General features: G+C 36.1%; 1 protein-coding gene across 1 annotated transcript in view; it reads left to right on the plus strand.

Annotated features, from left to right (window-relative positions):
• Window positions 1-5,587: 5,587 nt before the first annotated feature.
• Window positions 5,588-15,768, plus strand: part of HS3ST5 (heparan sulfate-glucosamine 3-sulfotransferase 5) — a 119,461-nt gene continuing 109,280 nt past the window's right edge. Inside the window, exon 1 of the mRNA XM_036893575.2 lies at window positions 5,588-5,650. The gene's annotated coding sequence lies outside the window, so the exon portion shown is untranslated. The remainder of the gene's footprint in view (window positions 5,651-15,768) is intronic.

The following is a 15,768-nucleotide window of genomic DNA, read 5'->3' on the forward strand; positions in this document are numbered from 1 at the left end:
GAAAGCTCTTCCACCCAAGTGTGAAACTTGTTCCAGCTAAATGAAATAATCAGAGGGGAACACTAACTTTAATACACGCCAACTCAAATATGTTAATATATTTTTAAGGAAGTGGTTATATTTAACAGTTTTTGCTATCACCAAAAGGAAAAATGTCATTGGTCATATATGAACTTTTCACTCAAATGATTCATAAATCTGTTTTTTTGGGGGAGCATCTAGAATATTCCAAGCACTTGTCTATGCATTAGAGATTTAACAGTAAACAAGAGGACATGGTTTTAGCCTTTATGGAGTTTACAGTCTATTGAGGATATAGACAAGTAGAGATACAATGACATCACAGTATGACAGGGACTTGCATTAGAGAGAACAGGATTCTACAGGATCTAGAGAAAGGACATTTAGAGAGAATTGCCAGAGATGTCTTCCTGAGGAGATTGATATCCAAACTGAGCTCAAAAAGAAGAGGATAAATTAGCCATGCTGATTGGAATAGCAATCTAGGCAAAGGAATAAGAAACTGACACATTCAAGGAATTGGAAGCAGCTCTGGATGAATGAATGAACAAGGGCAGGGCGGGGTGGAGACAGAGAGGCCTAGAGAGCAGTTAGAACCCACTCATGCAGAGTCACAGAGGGACACAGCTTGACGGGCAGTTTGCTGACTTGAGGTGTCTGGGTATCCAAGTGAGACTTCCAGTGTGCAGAGCCTGCATTGTGAAAAATGAAGAATGATTTGATTTTGTAATTTATGATTTAGTTGGTAACTTAAAAGTATAATTAAGAGGTAGCCAAATTTCTTGAGATCCTTTGGCTAGTTTTCTAGAAAATGATGTTACATATTTATAATTCACCAAATGCTCTATCTGTAGCTCTCTTTCTCAACAAATTTCAGGATTATATGCTTAAAACATATTTTATTGATGGATTTTTTTTCCAATCTTTAACTTCTTTGCACTTTTTTCAATCAGAAACTGATATTATTAAAAATGTTGTGGCCTGCCATGAAGAAGTACAAAATAGAAAAAATAGCAGGTTATTTGGCATCTCGTTAAGAGTCAGTTCTGTGGAAGTTTGATTCCTTATGCTTGTCAAAAGTTGTTAAAATATTGCTTGCCTTTTTTGAATATAAAATGTGGGCAGACATGTAGCAATATATCAAAAAAATGACACTTCTTCAAAGAGGGCTTTCATGGGAGAATGTTCTGAATAAAATTTTTTCTTTTAAAAAGAACCCGACCTGCTTAACATTCCAAAGCAAACACAAAGGAACACAGAATGCGTGAACTTCTTGCCAGTCACAACAGTCAGTTTCATTTACCCTTCAGTAGTTTTTTTTATATTCCAAAAATTGTTCCCCAAAATAATTATCAGTTTTATTCTATAATAACCGTGGTTTGAAATAAAATAAAAAGAGCCTAGACCCTCCACAAAATGGATTCTTTTCAGACTTACCAGCACTTCCAGTAATACGAAGATGACATTGTTGGCTATGTCTACCATTAGACTCAATGTAATTATATGTGAAGCAACAATTCCCTTATCTATTAGGAACACTTGCTGAGGCTAACTACATTTCACTGTCTGGCAGATGAAATACAGAATTAAAATCTCAAACTAGTTTCTCAAGTTTTTTTTCCTGCAGTTATTTAAAAATATTTTAGCCTAGGGGAAGATGGTAGCCAGAAAAGAACAGAAAACAGATGGTATTTAATGGCCTTAGCAAGGCGAACCAAGCAGATGTGCCTGTAGGTCGACCTCTACTTACTCTTCAAATAGTACCTCTCCATTATGATTAGTTTGTGATGGTTCCAAGGTTTCAAACCTTCTAAGGACATCTGGGATTAAGATAATGGTTAGTAGTTGAGATGCTAAAATGAAAATCAATAGATAATTGGCTTAGATCACAATCTCATACCATTTTATCTAAATAGGAGGGTTTCTTGCAGATGTTACCTACATCCCTTGCAGAGAGTGCACCTAAAAATCTAGCTTTGGAATCAGAATTATTCATCGTTTAAGGCACCAGGGAGAAAGACTGAAAGAAAGAGATACAGAATGGCTGCTTCAGTTACCACACAGCTAAAAGGTATCCCGGAATGCCACATAATAGTATTAGTGTGAAAGGAAGAGACCTATCCAACACAACCTTGATGTGTAAGCTGAACCTGCTCAGAATTTGAATTCCTAAAGGGTGGGAGAGGTTGCAAAAGGTTTGAGCTAATATCAGAGAATGACAGGAACAGACTACCTCATAAAGGCTCAGTGGAGAGTGGGATGCCCAGGTTTTAATAAATATTAGAAAATTCTTCATATACTGGTTTGAGAGACTAATACTTGGAACAATAGATTTTAGTTACTAACAGCCAAGTCATATGTGTTACCTTCACCTTTTAATTAACTCACACTATTGCTGTAAGGAAGAAATATTTTGTGGTGGTGGTGGTGGTGGCTGTATCTCACAACTGAAAATACCTTTCTTAGACCTCTGCAGTGGAAAGCTGGGAACAGTGAGGTGCAGAGCTACCGAGTGAGGCTCTACATCCTGCCTCTGTCACTTACTAATTCTGTGACCTGGGCAAGTGCCTCCCTGAGCCTTACTGTGTTCACCTATAAAATGAGTCAGTAATACACCCCCATTAGGCATTTAGTTCAGCATCAAATACATACTTAGTACCTAGTAAATAGTAGCAATGTCAATAATAGATATTAAAGTTACACAGCAGTTTTAGCAGTTTTGCCCACCTAGCACCCCAAGGTCTGTAGGATAGTCATGGATGTAGTTTCTCACTGCACCAGGAAACCCATTCCAGATGGCTACTGTCAGTGTTTTAGAATTTCCTTACGTTCTATAGACCAGGAAAAATTATTCTATGTTACTGCCTGTTCTCTCTTGGTTCCTATGTAGATAAACCATGTTGTTTATAAGAAGTGAAAATCAGAACATTTCTTTGAAAACACTTTCTAGTTTCATTATCAAACAGATTCAAAGAAAGTATACTGATTATTACACACTTATGAATCATCTGCTAAAAGCAGTGGTTTCTCCTAAGTGCATTAAAGCCAAAATCACATTATAAAATTTAGATCCCTTTAAGGTTTAAACAATCATATCCTTGACTATAGGCAATTATTGCCCAGGAGGTTAACGTACATATCATATGTACAAAGGAAACATTAATAGTATATCAATATTTTATCCTACTACATATTAGCCATTCTAGATACCCTGCAGTCATACCTAGTATAAATGGCTCACTAAGGGTTCACAACTGAAACCAAGAGAAGATGCAAACTGATCCTAATTTATTTTAATATTAAAATTTCACAGTACATTTTAAGCTTTTTTCTAAATTAACTAATTTCAAAATGGATGAGGTAGTAACACTGAGGTTTAGCTAATTATGTTTAAATTAAATATAAGCATTTAAAGTAACCATTTTAATTAAATACAAGACTCAGGCAACTAATCATTAAAACTGGAATTAGTAACTTGAGATTTATCATTCTGAAACCACTTATACCATATTTCTAATGAATTCTTTCCTCTACTTAAATGAAAGACAAAATGTATCTCCCCAAAGTGGCAGCTAGTAAGAGATAACCCTTTCTGGGGTCATGGTTGTCAATTTGAAATTGAATCGAAGCAAAAAAAATCTGCTCTACTACAGTCTCTGATGTACAAAACTGTTATTATTATTTGCTAAACCATTTTCAACTTGACTTTTATTTTAGTTCCATACACACCTAAGAAAAAGTTCTAAAAATTATAATAGCATTTCCTTACTGCAAAGAAAATGGATATATTTTGTTAAAAAAACTGTACTAATTAATATTGGCAGCAACAGAATAATGAAGCTTCATTTTATAAATGGTGACTACATACTCCAAAGTTTATATTTGTATTTTACTTTTTACTTCACTCAATTAGAATAACAAAGCTGCATCTACTTACAGCTCTGAAGGCTAAATGTTATCTATTGCTTTTCTGTGTTCTGGAATTGGTACACATGTTAAGAATCTAAAGGAGAGCAGTGCCTCTGCTGGCTGAGAAGAGTGATTTAAAGGCAATAAGCTTGCTTTGTTCCTTGTACTAAATACCTGCAATTACTGATTGTCACATTTTTCTTCTGTTGTAAAAACTGAACTAATTGAAGTACTGCCCTTAGGAGACAAGTTCTACAGTGTAATGAATGCTGAGTGCCCTCTTGAGTTTAGCATTTAATTATTCATAATTATAATGATTTCTGTTTATTTGGGAGCTTCAGAAATAATTCTAGTTTATCAAATAAATTGAGAAGCAGAGTAGTTGAGGCTTTGTTTTGCTTTGTCTTGTTGAGGTCAGCAGGCCTACAGACACGCCCAAAAGTTCTCACTGGTAATGGAGCCAGTTTTCTGGCTAATAAGTGGACACTAGTGATGTGTGCCATGTCCTAAAATAACTAAATGTACTTTTTCTATTCATTCTCTGGTTTCTCTAGAACTATTCAGGCAACTTGAGATTGTGAGGTAGAGTTTATGAAGAGTCAAGTGGAAGAACTGGAAATACTGTATGAAAGTCTGTTAATCAGAAAAGCGACAACTGATTTGGTAGCTGGCTATTAGCCTAGTGTATACAATTTTAAGGTCTTTTTTATTTTTTGAAGAGGTTTTGTGCGTGTGTGTGTGTGTGTGTGTGTGTGTATGTGTATGCATGCTTTGCCCCCTAAATCACAAGGGGCCCAAGTACAAAATGGACACACTGACCATTTGGACTGAAATAATTCTTATGTCTACTATTATCAAGTATAAATTAGTGATCATAATGTATTGGAACTGGTTTCTTACAATCTATTTAGCTGTCGTATACACTCTTAATAATAACCTGAAATAACAATGAAATACTGCTTTTTATAAAAAGTTTGATATTGCAAATCTGTTTCATTTTCCCCTCTCTCTTTCTTTTTTTTCTATCACTTTAATATGACAATTTAGTTTTAGAGCCAAACATGTTCTGTGCACCTAGACAATTAGTCAGGTCTCCTGCAATCTATATTCAACTGAGGAAGAAGCAGAAATTGTTTGATTTATTCAAGTTGTAACAAAGATAAGAATGATTGATATGGATAATCATCATATGGCTATAAAAAAGGCCAGTCTGAAGATACACAATATGTTGCATTATTTAAAGAGAGTACATTTGACCACTCTCACCTAATAACCTCAGCAGCCAGATCAGAAACAAGGTTCTGCGACAAGAACATTATCTGGAAGTATATATGGGTAGCCCCTAATATATAAGTCCATCTCTGATCAAAGGGAATTAATAATTACATATTTCAGGGTTAGGCTCAAATGTGATCTCTACTCTTTGTCAGCAACTTATTCAATAAAGGGACTGGAAGTAGCATTAAAAAAAAAGTTCTAATCATCTACAATATATTTCTCTTTCCCACACCACCTTTATAACCACAACTACTAAGAAACAACAGAAGAATAAAATTTTTAAAAAAAGACTAATTGGAAAATCATTTTGCCCCTATCCCCACCCCCAGGTGCTCACAAGCAGGGGACAAGCCAAAAGGACAGGCAGGAGGTGCGAGAGGCCATGGACTCTCCACCAGCCAGATCATCATCGCTGGAACAATCGGGAAGTGTCTGAATGTAGGTATGTGCACTCTTGTGGTCTGTTGTCTGCCCTTTCCTTCCATGCTGTACACCCACTGCCTTATCAGCCTTTTGAAAGCACTGCTTGGCACCACTTGGCATATGTGCACACACAGCCACTCCGAACCCCCCCAGTGGCTCTCCAGTAGGAGGTCTGCCCTCCTCTCTGGTCTCTGAAAACATCCTACAAGATGACCTTAAACCTTCTCCTGCTCTCTAGGCTGAGCTCCCATATAGAAAGTATCTTCTCCACTGACATTTATTTCCTAAGCACAGGAAACTTTGTCCTTACTGTCCCCACTATCTGAAATAATGTTCCCAACTCCTCTTTGCTGGTTTTAGTTCTGTTTTCGGTTGAAGACCCAAGTTAAGTTCCACCAACATTACAAAATCTTGCTGACTCCCACATCCCAATGATTTCCTTTCTTCCAAACCTCTGGAGAGCTTGTAGTGAATATCCCTTCCCTGGCATTTGACTACCTGTACCATGTGTTGCCTTTTCTCTGTGCCTATGTCCTGGGTCCTCAGTGTAACTATTTCTGGAAAGGCAGGATCTGTTTCATTTTTTATATCAGAATCCAGGGCAAGGAGAAATGGGCAGGTAATGAGCTGCCCCAATGGGGGCATCAAAATGGAGGTGGTTGAGAACACAGAGAACCTGGAGGTGGACTGTTTGAGTTGGAATTCCTGCTCAGCTGGGTGACCTTGGCAAGGTGGTTTTGTAGTTACTGATTGTTTTTTATTGAGGTATAGCTGGTGTATGATATTGTTTATGTTTCAGGTGCACAATGTAGTGATTCCATATTTATATACATACAAAATGTTAAGGGTTTAAAAAAAACTTTCTGTGCTTTAATTTCCTCATCTCTAAAAGAGGAGTAATAATACATTCATCTCCTTGAATTATTGTGAAGTTTAAATGAGTTGATAAATAAAAGGGGTTTAGAATATTTTTATAATATTGAATACTCAAAAATTATCACCACTATTACTGTATGTACAGAAGTATTCCATCTCAATTAATTTTCTCAATAATGCTATAAAATAGATGCCATGGTCCCCATTCTGAAAACAGGAACCCTGTAGCTCTGAGAGGTCAGGTCACTGCTAAAATGGCAAGAAGAATCAGAATGAGACCAAAGCCCTTGCTCCTAACACCCGAGCTGTTTCACTTTGCACATTGCCTCACATGCAGGAGCCCAGTGACTAGTTACTGTCAATAGTGATGAAACTTCCTCTGTTCTTATAGTTTAAACCAAACTATGCTGAGATTTCACTAGATTTGACCTTTTAAAAAATATTTCAAAGGGAATATTTTTAATTGAGTTTTTATTTGAGTGTAGATGTTTTTGTTATGGGCTAATCCAAATAGGGTGTAATCAAATTACTTTTTTTTTTTTTTTTTTGGTTAGACACAGAAATTAAAATGCAATTAAATAAGTGTTTTTGTACCCAGGCACTGAAGGAAAGGATAGAGAAGATACCAAATGGGTCTCCCTGCCCTAGGATATCTTATGACCTAGGTGACTCAAGTAAGGCAAACAAAGCAAAAATATTTCATGCATTTTTTAACCTTTCATTCCTAGGTTCTCTTGAGATTAGCTCTTCTGTGCTCCTTCCCTCACCCCATGGAGTAATGCAGGTTGGACACAGTAACCCTGTACAAAAGTAACACTTCGGGGCTTGGTGGAATGTGCTATTCAAGAATAAACTGTAAATTTACAAGTTTTAAGATTGTTTTATTCTATTTGAAATTATTTTGGAGAATTTACAAAGAATTCTGTTAACCTGGCAGAGTAGCACCTCTTGGAATCCTTTTATTTCCTAGGAGATCATCAGCCAGTGTGGCTCCTGTCGCTGCCAAACTCCCTGGCTGCTGCTTCACTTGGGTGTCTGTAGCACTGAGCACTGGGCTGGGATGTAGCAGATGATTGATAAGCCCTTAGTTAAATTACATTTTGTCACCCTACTGATACACTAAGTATACTCTGCCCACCTAGCCCACTACCAGGCTACAGCGTGGCTTCAGAGATCCTCTGCAGACCTAAAGAAACTCCTTCAGGGCAAGTATTGCTGAAAGAGAAGATTAGAGGAACTAACATTTTTTAACATGCCTAATTTAGGATTTTTACTTTATATGTAACATTTCATTGAATCCTCAAAGTAATACTGTGAAGAAGGTACAGTTATCCCCCATTTACCAACAAGAAAACTAAAATTTAGAAAGTTTAATCAACATATTCAAAAATCACACAACTGGTGAGAAAGAATTTCCAAGGCAAGTCTAATCCAAAGACAAGCAAATGATGAGGTAGTGATGGAGGTGAATGAGGCCCTGACTCGGAGTCATGAAGCACACGCTCCACTCTGACCCCTGCTTAGAGTGACTCGGTCACGTCACACAGCCTCCTCAGGCCTCGGTTTTCCCCAGCTCATGTGACATTAGTATGAAGATCCATATATTTTATTTGTAAAATGCCTTTGAAATTATTGATGACATGCTAAACATAAATTATAGTTATGGTTCTGGCAAAATGTATACACTGAAACAGTTAAGAAGTGTCAAAATGATCTGAAATCCCTAGAAGGTTATGGGAAGAAGGTGGAAGCAATGAAAGCGGGCAAAGACCAAAGATGAAGACACACCATGCCTGTGTAGGGATTCTGGGAAAGATTTAGAAAAGATTGTTCTAGTACCAGGGCTGTTCCAATGCTGTTCAGTTATCAGTTACTCAGTGGCAGTTAACCTCATCATATGTTATATCATGTTTTAACTGTAGGTGTAATAGCCATAATCACTAAACCAAAGACCGGACATAGTACAAAATACTGGAAACAGGACTGGTGCCTTTTATTTTTTATAAGGAATAGTTGTGTGGCAAACTACTTATTTGAAGGATTAAGAGTAATACTACCCTTAAATACATGCTTCTAAAAGTATGTGTGCACTTCCCAGAGTACTTTAAATACCCTAGGGGCTTCGTTGAGATCCAGCATGCTGCTTCCTGAAATGATCTCTTCAAAAGTTTTTCAGAGGAATTAATGGCACTTCAAATTGTGGTTGATGTCTTCTTTTGACCTTGCAGATGTTGAAGGGAAGTAAATGTGTGTTTGTTGAGTTATTAAGCATGTGTTTCAGTTATTATAGTAAAAACAGCTCAGTCTTTTAAAGCTGTAGGTGCTTTCCATTTCTTAGCATTTAATTGCATTCCCACTGTGTTTAGATAATAAGTCATTAATCTCAGCATGTGACCTAATGCATGTATTTACATTTAAAGAAGTTACCCATGTTGTTTCTTCTGATTTATCTACAGGGTAAGTTCTATTAACTAACTACCAGATTTTTAAAAATTGCATTTCATTTTGAATGAGAACAGGCAACCTAGATGATTCTTTAAACAGCATTCAAGAATTCAGAGAGAAATTAAGAGAACACTTTCATAAGTGTCTTTTTCTCAAAGCCTGCCTAGAAGAGGCTTCAATATCCAAGATCTACTGCTGAGATGAAAAATCTATGATCAATTGCTCAATTTCATTTGACCGATTTCAACTGTCAAGTATTTCTGAAAATATAGGCCTATGACAATAATAGACTCCTTAATATTTGCAGTTTATCATTATAATTAATTATTAAGTATCTTGATGGTAATGGATTGCAAGGATGATGCTTAATGTAATACAGCAACAAATGGCTAATTTAGGGAACATTTTTAGAGTATAGTCCTAAGGCATAAAGGTATTTTATAAACTGTAAGTCATTATATGAATATATTTATAAAAGATAATTTTGTAATACCAAATTATGTTTTTCTTCAGAGTAGGGAAATACAATGGAGAAATTTTTTCCTATTTCTGTTACTTAAAAAATATTCATGAGCACAGGTTCTTCAGTACAGAGCAGGGTAGCACCCATCTGAGAGATAGCTCCTGAGAATTATATCTGCCATTCATTGAGTGCCTGCTTGATGCTGGACACTTTAAAATAGGTCATTCTCAGTCTTCAAAGTGTCCCTGCAAGACATGTTGTTTTCCCTGCATATCCTCTTCACCTGTGGGGCTCAGGTAGGTTAACAAATAAATTAGTAAATTAGTAAATGGTAGTGCCACAATTTAAACCCAGATCTTTTAGACTCTTGCACTCATGCTCTTTAACTATTAGGAAAGCCAGTTGCCTCCATAAAGATAGGAGGTAATGGGTGAGAAAGAAAAACTCTCAAACCAAAAATGATAATAATTGCTACCATTTATCAATGTGCCAGGTACTGGGCTAGAGTTTGTGCAGGAGAACTGGTAAAGACAAGGTCGTAAAGGAGGTGAGGCCAGCCAGACAGCCAAAGGCTTTGGATTCCAAGCGATGGGTGTCATTGAGGATTTTGAGCAGGAGAATGGCCTGATTAAAACCGTGCTTTAAAAGAGATTAGTTTAGCAGGACGAGGCAGGATGGATTGGTGGAAAGAGAACAGGAGCAAAGAAACTACTGCAATAATTCACTTCTAAGGTGATGAGGTTCTGGGCAGATGTGACAATGGGAATAAAAGAAAAGAAATGCAAGAGAGCACAAAGAGAGATCAGAGAAAAGGTAATGACTGGATATGGGAGAGGAAGATACACAGTATATTAACTTGAAGTTCATTTTGGGAACTTTCATAGTTTACCAAGTATATAGAGTTCATTGGATATAAAACATAATATTCATAGGCTGAGATGTCATTGGACTCAAGGAAGATCTTGCTTTTATTCAATGTAACATTTCTTCTAGCAAAATCTACAGTGAAGTCCTGCTTTTCAAGAGATAATAAAATACTATTATTAAAAATGCCAGAAAGAATAATGTAGCTTTATGTTGTTATAATAATAAATAATAACAACTACAGTTATAGATTGGCAGCATAATTAGATGACTGACAAAAATTGAGCTAAATAGTGATGTTTAATTTACCTCCAAAATTGCAATATATTACTTTAGCTATTGTTATATTTTCTATCAAATTTACTTTTAAAGACTCTTAACTAATTGCCTAGAATGGATTATTTTCAGAAATACATTGATATGATTCTTTAGTAGTTTGGGGCTTATTTGGTGTGTTTTTCCTGGAATTCATTTCATTACTTCAAAATGTCCTTGTATAATAATTATTTTACTTCACAGATGAGAAAGCTGAGCCATAGAAAAACTGAATTAATGATCATACAAGACAGTATGTGAGCTCAAGAATCTATCTTTCCTGTGGGTCCAGTGGACTATACAGATAAAATATACAGAGAATATACATAGAGAAAGAAATCAATATTCTTTTAACTTGTTTAAGTTTAGTAAAAAATACCCAGTGCCAGGCAAATGAACCTTCTTTCCTAAAATACACACCACAAACATGCATTCCATTGCATGAAATATATATATTTTTGATATACAGATATATGATGTATATTACCAGTTCAAAAAACAAGTGTTATTTTAATATTACTTAGATGCTATTTTTAATGCCTCAAGTAAAACATATTGTAGCTTCTAATATTAATTCTTCCCCACTTAGCATTGTTAAAAATATTTATGATCTGGTATAGAACAAAACATATTGTTATCCATTTTCCTCAGCTTTGATATAAAAGCAGTCTTCAGCTGTTTTCTAGGGCAAATGTTGTCAAAGTTTGATGGTAATTTATATTGTCAGTCCATTAAGTTGATTTTATGGCAGCCAGCACAACTATTGTCCATTTATGAGAAACCCGAGGACCACTCTAGGTCCCTGTGAAGGCCGTTTGATACCTGCCCTCTCATATGGCTGACCTTGAGGGGAGTTGAGTTTAGAAATTTATGGCAAACACCATATAGGAAGACCTATTTGCAAGATTCACTGTCATTTAGTGCTAAATGATCATTGCTGAGTCCAGAGACAATCTGAGCTCCTGACAGAGCAATCCCATAAAAAATATTGCCTACCCACCCAGGTGTCCTTTCCAATTATCTGGAGTAGAAATTAATACTTTTAAAAGCTGCTAGTTTTTGAAAGGTTATTACAATTTATTCCAGTGGTTTCTTTTGCACATTATGATGAACTAGTTTATTATGCCATTATTTTGCATGTCAGCTTTTTAGAAAATTGAACCATAATGTTGAAACATTAGTGTGAATGGCAAACATACTATTTTACAACTGAGTAATATATTTCTTTGGGAAAAATGTGCTCAGTTTTTAATAACAGGTAATTTTATGTTTATGTTCCCTAATGCTGTTGTCAAGTATTATGTATTTCTGTTTGGTAAGAACTGGAGAACTTTCTTTTAAAATGTTAATGGTGGTTTAGACAGATTTTAGAGTCATAGTAAGAATATATTACTTAAAAGTAGAAATATAAGTTGTAAGTGTTTTTCCTTGAAATCTAATATTTTCTAAGGTTTTCTTGACACCAATTTAATATATGATTACTTCCAGGGAGAGTAACACTTCTGTCTTTATTCTTCCTCTAACTAGTTGGCAGGAGGAGACTTTTCATTTTTCCAGGGTCTTAATGACTTTCAAGTTTTTCTTTAATAAAGCTTCCTTACCAAAAATGATTTTCTTGCTTCATAAATCATTTAGTGATATCCTATCATTTACAAGTATTTTGTAAGTAATATTAATTAATACTTTGATAGCAATTAATTTTCTTTTGTTTTTCTCTATTATATGTTTACTAGATAATAAAGAAGTATAGGTAGTTTCTTATTTACCAGGTATTAAAAACACACTTATTGTAGCACTGTGTGACAAAGATTGATTGGAAGTACTCTAAAGAGTGCTCAATGTAGTATAATCTTATTCATATAGCAAATATATTTTGAATGCCTATGACATGCCAGGAATTACATAACTGTGTGGAGCTGGGACATAGCCACAGCAACATTTTAGAAATTCAGTCTTTTTATTTTTTTTACAAGTATTTTTATCCCTATAGTTGAAAAAATATATACAACTCCACAAAATTCTGAATGCTGAGTAAACTGAGCATGTAAGCAAATTCAGTAACACTGTGGAAGCTTTACATTTGCTACCTTCAATGCAACAAATGCTTACCAAAGGAAATATTGTGTTTTGTTTTCTCATCAAACACATTTGTTTCTTTAGCAAACATTTTCAACATTGAAGTATTTATTTTTTTTGATACAACTGAAGCAAATGTTAATGTTAGCAGAATTAATATTCACAACATTCCATAATTTTTCCCATTGTGCCAGAGAATTTCTTGATAATGCATGGGGTAGATAAGGGAGTGCCAAAGTGTTTCTCTTTCTGGGTCTTGAGGTAGGGAGGGATGGTAGAGAAGAAGCAATTTTTTATTGAAATATACATACAGAAAAAAAATGCATATACCAAATGCATCTCAATGGATTGTCACAAAGTGAGCCTACCTGTGTAACCAACATTCAAAGTCACAGACAGAAAGCCCCAGCATCTCAACAAACTCCAGAGTCCCCTTCCAGTCAATCACCACCCCCACCTCTCAACCTAGTAACCATTCTTCTGATTTATGATATCAAAGATTAAGTTGGGCTAGTTTTTTTAATTTAATCAAGTAAAATCATGAACAATTATGACTTATTTTGCTCAGCATAATGTTTGAGATTCATTCACATGGTTTTACCTTGTTATCATTGCTACATATTATATTCTATTGTTTAAATATACCATATTTTATTTGCCCAGTGTTCTATTGATGATCACTGGACTGAACCCAGTTTGGGGTTATTGCACACACACAAAAAAAATGCATGTATGAGCATGATTATATATATCATTTGGTGAAAAATTAAAGCATTTCTATCATTATATTCCTGGGAGGGAAATAGCAGATCTCAGGGTAGCTTTACGGTCAGCTTTTGTAGATACTGCCAACAAGTTTTCTGAGTCCTAGTAATCTTTTACACTTACCAGTCATTTCCTTTAGACCTCAAGCTTAAAAATATTTGGGGAGAGGGCATTATGCTCAGTGAAATAAGCCAGATGGAGAAAGACAAGTACCAAATGATTTCACTCATATGTGGAGTATAAGAACAAAGAAAAACTGAAGGAACAAAACAGCAGCAGAATCACAGAACCCAAGAACGGACTAACAGTTACCAAAGGGAAAGGGACTGGGGAGGATGGGTGGGAAGGGAGGGATAAGGGCAGGGAAAAAGAAAGGGGGCATTAAGATTAGCATGTATAATGTGTGGGGGGCATGGGGAGGGCTGTGCAACACAGAGAAGAGAAGTAGTGAGTCTACAGTATCTTACTATGTTGATGGACAGTGAGTGTAATGGGGATTGTGGGGGGGGACTTGGTGAAGAGGGGAGCCTAGTAAGCATAATGTTCTGCATGTAATTGTAGATTAGTGATAACAAAATTTAAAAAAGAAATATTTGGGGAGAATTGGAGAATTGGAGTAATTTCTAGGTTTCTATCAGGCCTGGAATTCTATACTTATTTACCTAATTCAGTACTTGTATTGGCCTAGATTTTAACAAAACCAGATAATGAGAATCTGCTATTTGGTTTTCCATTATATTTCTCTGTTTGCATTTGCATCTGGATCTGACTGTTAATGAACCTGAGCATTCACATTTTATGCTAAATAATACAATTACAGTATCTGATGCAGAAGAGCTCAAACATTTTCTGGTTTGCCTAGTCACATTCTTCCATATAATATATAATTTTTTGCCAGGATGATGGTAATAACTAGCCAAATGTAAAACAACCCCTCTCTTTGGTGTTCCTGGTTATTTTTACTGGAGTAGAACAGGGATTGTGTGGATACATCCCTTGTGACATGTTACACAGAACAAATATTGAATAGATTTTTGTTGAACACATTTATCCATTTTATTGAGTAGGGTTTTTGGGCGGGGCAGAGAGGGCTGGGGATTGAACATAATCCCGGCTCTGCCAAATGACCCACAAAATCATTAATCTCTCTTAGCCTTATTTTCTTCATCTGTAACATGACTAAAATAATGGTCTCTGCCTCATAGATCACTGTGAAAACAAAATGACATAGTATGTGCGAAGCACTTCACATAGTGCCTGCACGATTGGGTGGTGGTATTATTATTTTAATTTTAAGATGGATATTCTTCCAATATTTGTCTAAATATAGTAAAGATTATTTTGCTCATACTTTATGGGTACACAGACATGCTATAAAGGCTAATTAGAAATTGACAATTAGATTCTATTTTTACTTATGTTAATTTTTCCACAAGTATTGAGTACCTACTCTGTAATATGCACTTCACAAGACACAGGTATTCCACCGCAAACACTGCCCCTGAGCACACAGAGCTGATGTGGCTTGCAAATCCTCAGGTAGTTAAAATGCAGTGGATCTAGGTATAAAGGGGAGGTCCAGACACTACAGACTGCACAGGAGGGGCAGTTCACTCCAGGAAGACTTCCTGGAGGAAGTCACAGCTCAGCTGACAAATGCACAGGAGTTAACCAAGGAAGGAAATGTGCAAGAACAAAAGCATACCAGGCAGAGGAAACAGTGCTAGATGACTGGAAGATTTTCAGAAAGACAGAAGCTTAGAGGGCTACGAAGGGGAAAGGAAAGGAAATGTCAAGAAGTGGTAAGGCTAAGAAGATAAGCAGGGACTAATCCATTAAGAATTTTGGACTTTATCCTGAGGATAATGAGAAGCCATTGGATAGTTTTAAATTTGAGTACCTTGATCATATTTGTGTATTAGAAAGACCATTGTTGGTGCCAAGTGAAGAATGGATTGGGTGGGAGTGAGATGGGGAGCAGGAAGACCAGTTAGGGGGTGGCAGAGTAAACAGGATAGAGGAAAACGGTGGTCTCAGCTCAAGTTGCCACAGTGGGAAGAGGGAGAAGAGGGTGGAGAGAAGGTATCACACTAGAAAATCTTGGATGGTACCCACAACCCTAGCGTGGACAAAGAGATGGATAGTTATGGTAGTCACTGAAGGCAAGAATGCAGAAGAGAAGGTGGAGGAGGAAGATGAATGCATCTCACTGGGGCATGCTGAGATTGAAGTGCTTGTGCTGTCTAAGTGCAGAAGACCAGTAAGTGCTGCGTAAGTGATTTTCAGTTCAGGAGGGCATCTTAGATGAAGATATCAACAACATGGTAACTGCA

This window comes from Manis pentadactyla, chromosome 12 (assembly GCF_030020395.1).
Source record: "Manis pentadactyla isolate mManPen7 chromosome 12, mManPen7.hap1, whole genome shotgun sequence".
NCBI lineage: Eukaryota > Metazoa > Chordata > Mammalia > Pholidota > Manidae > Manis > Manis pentadactyla.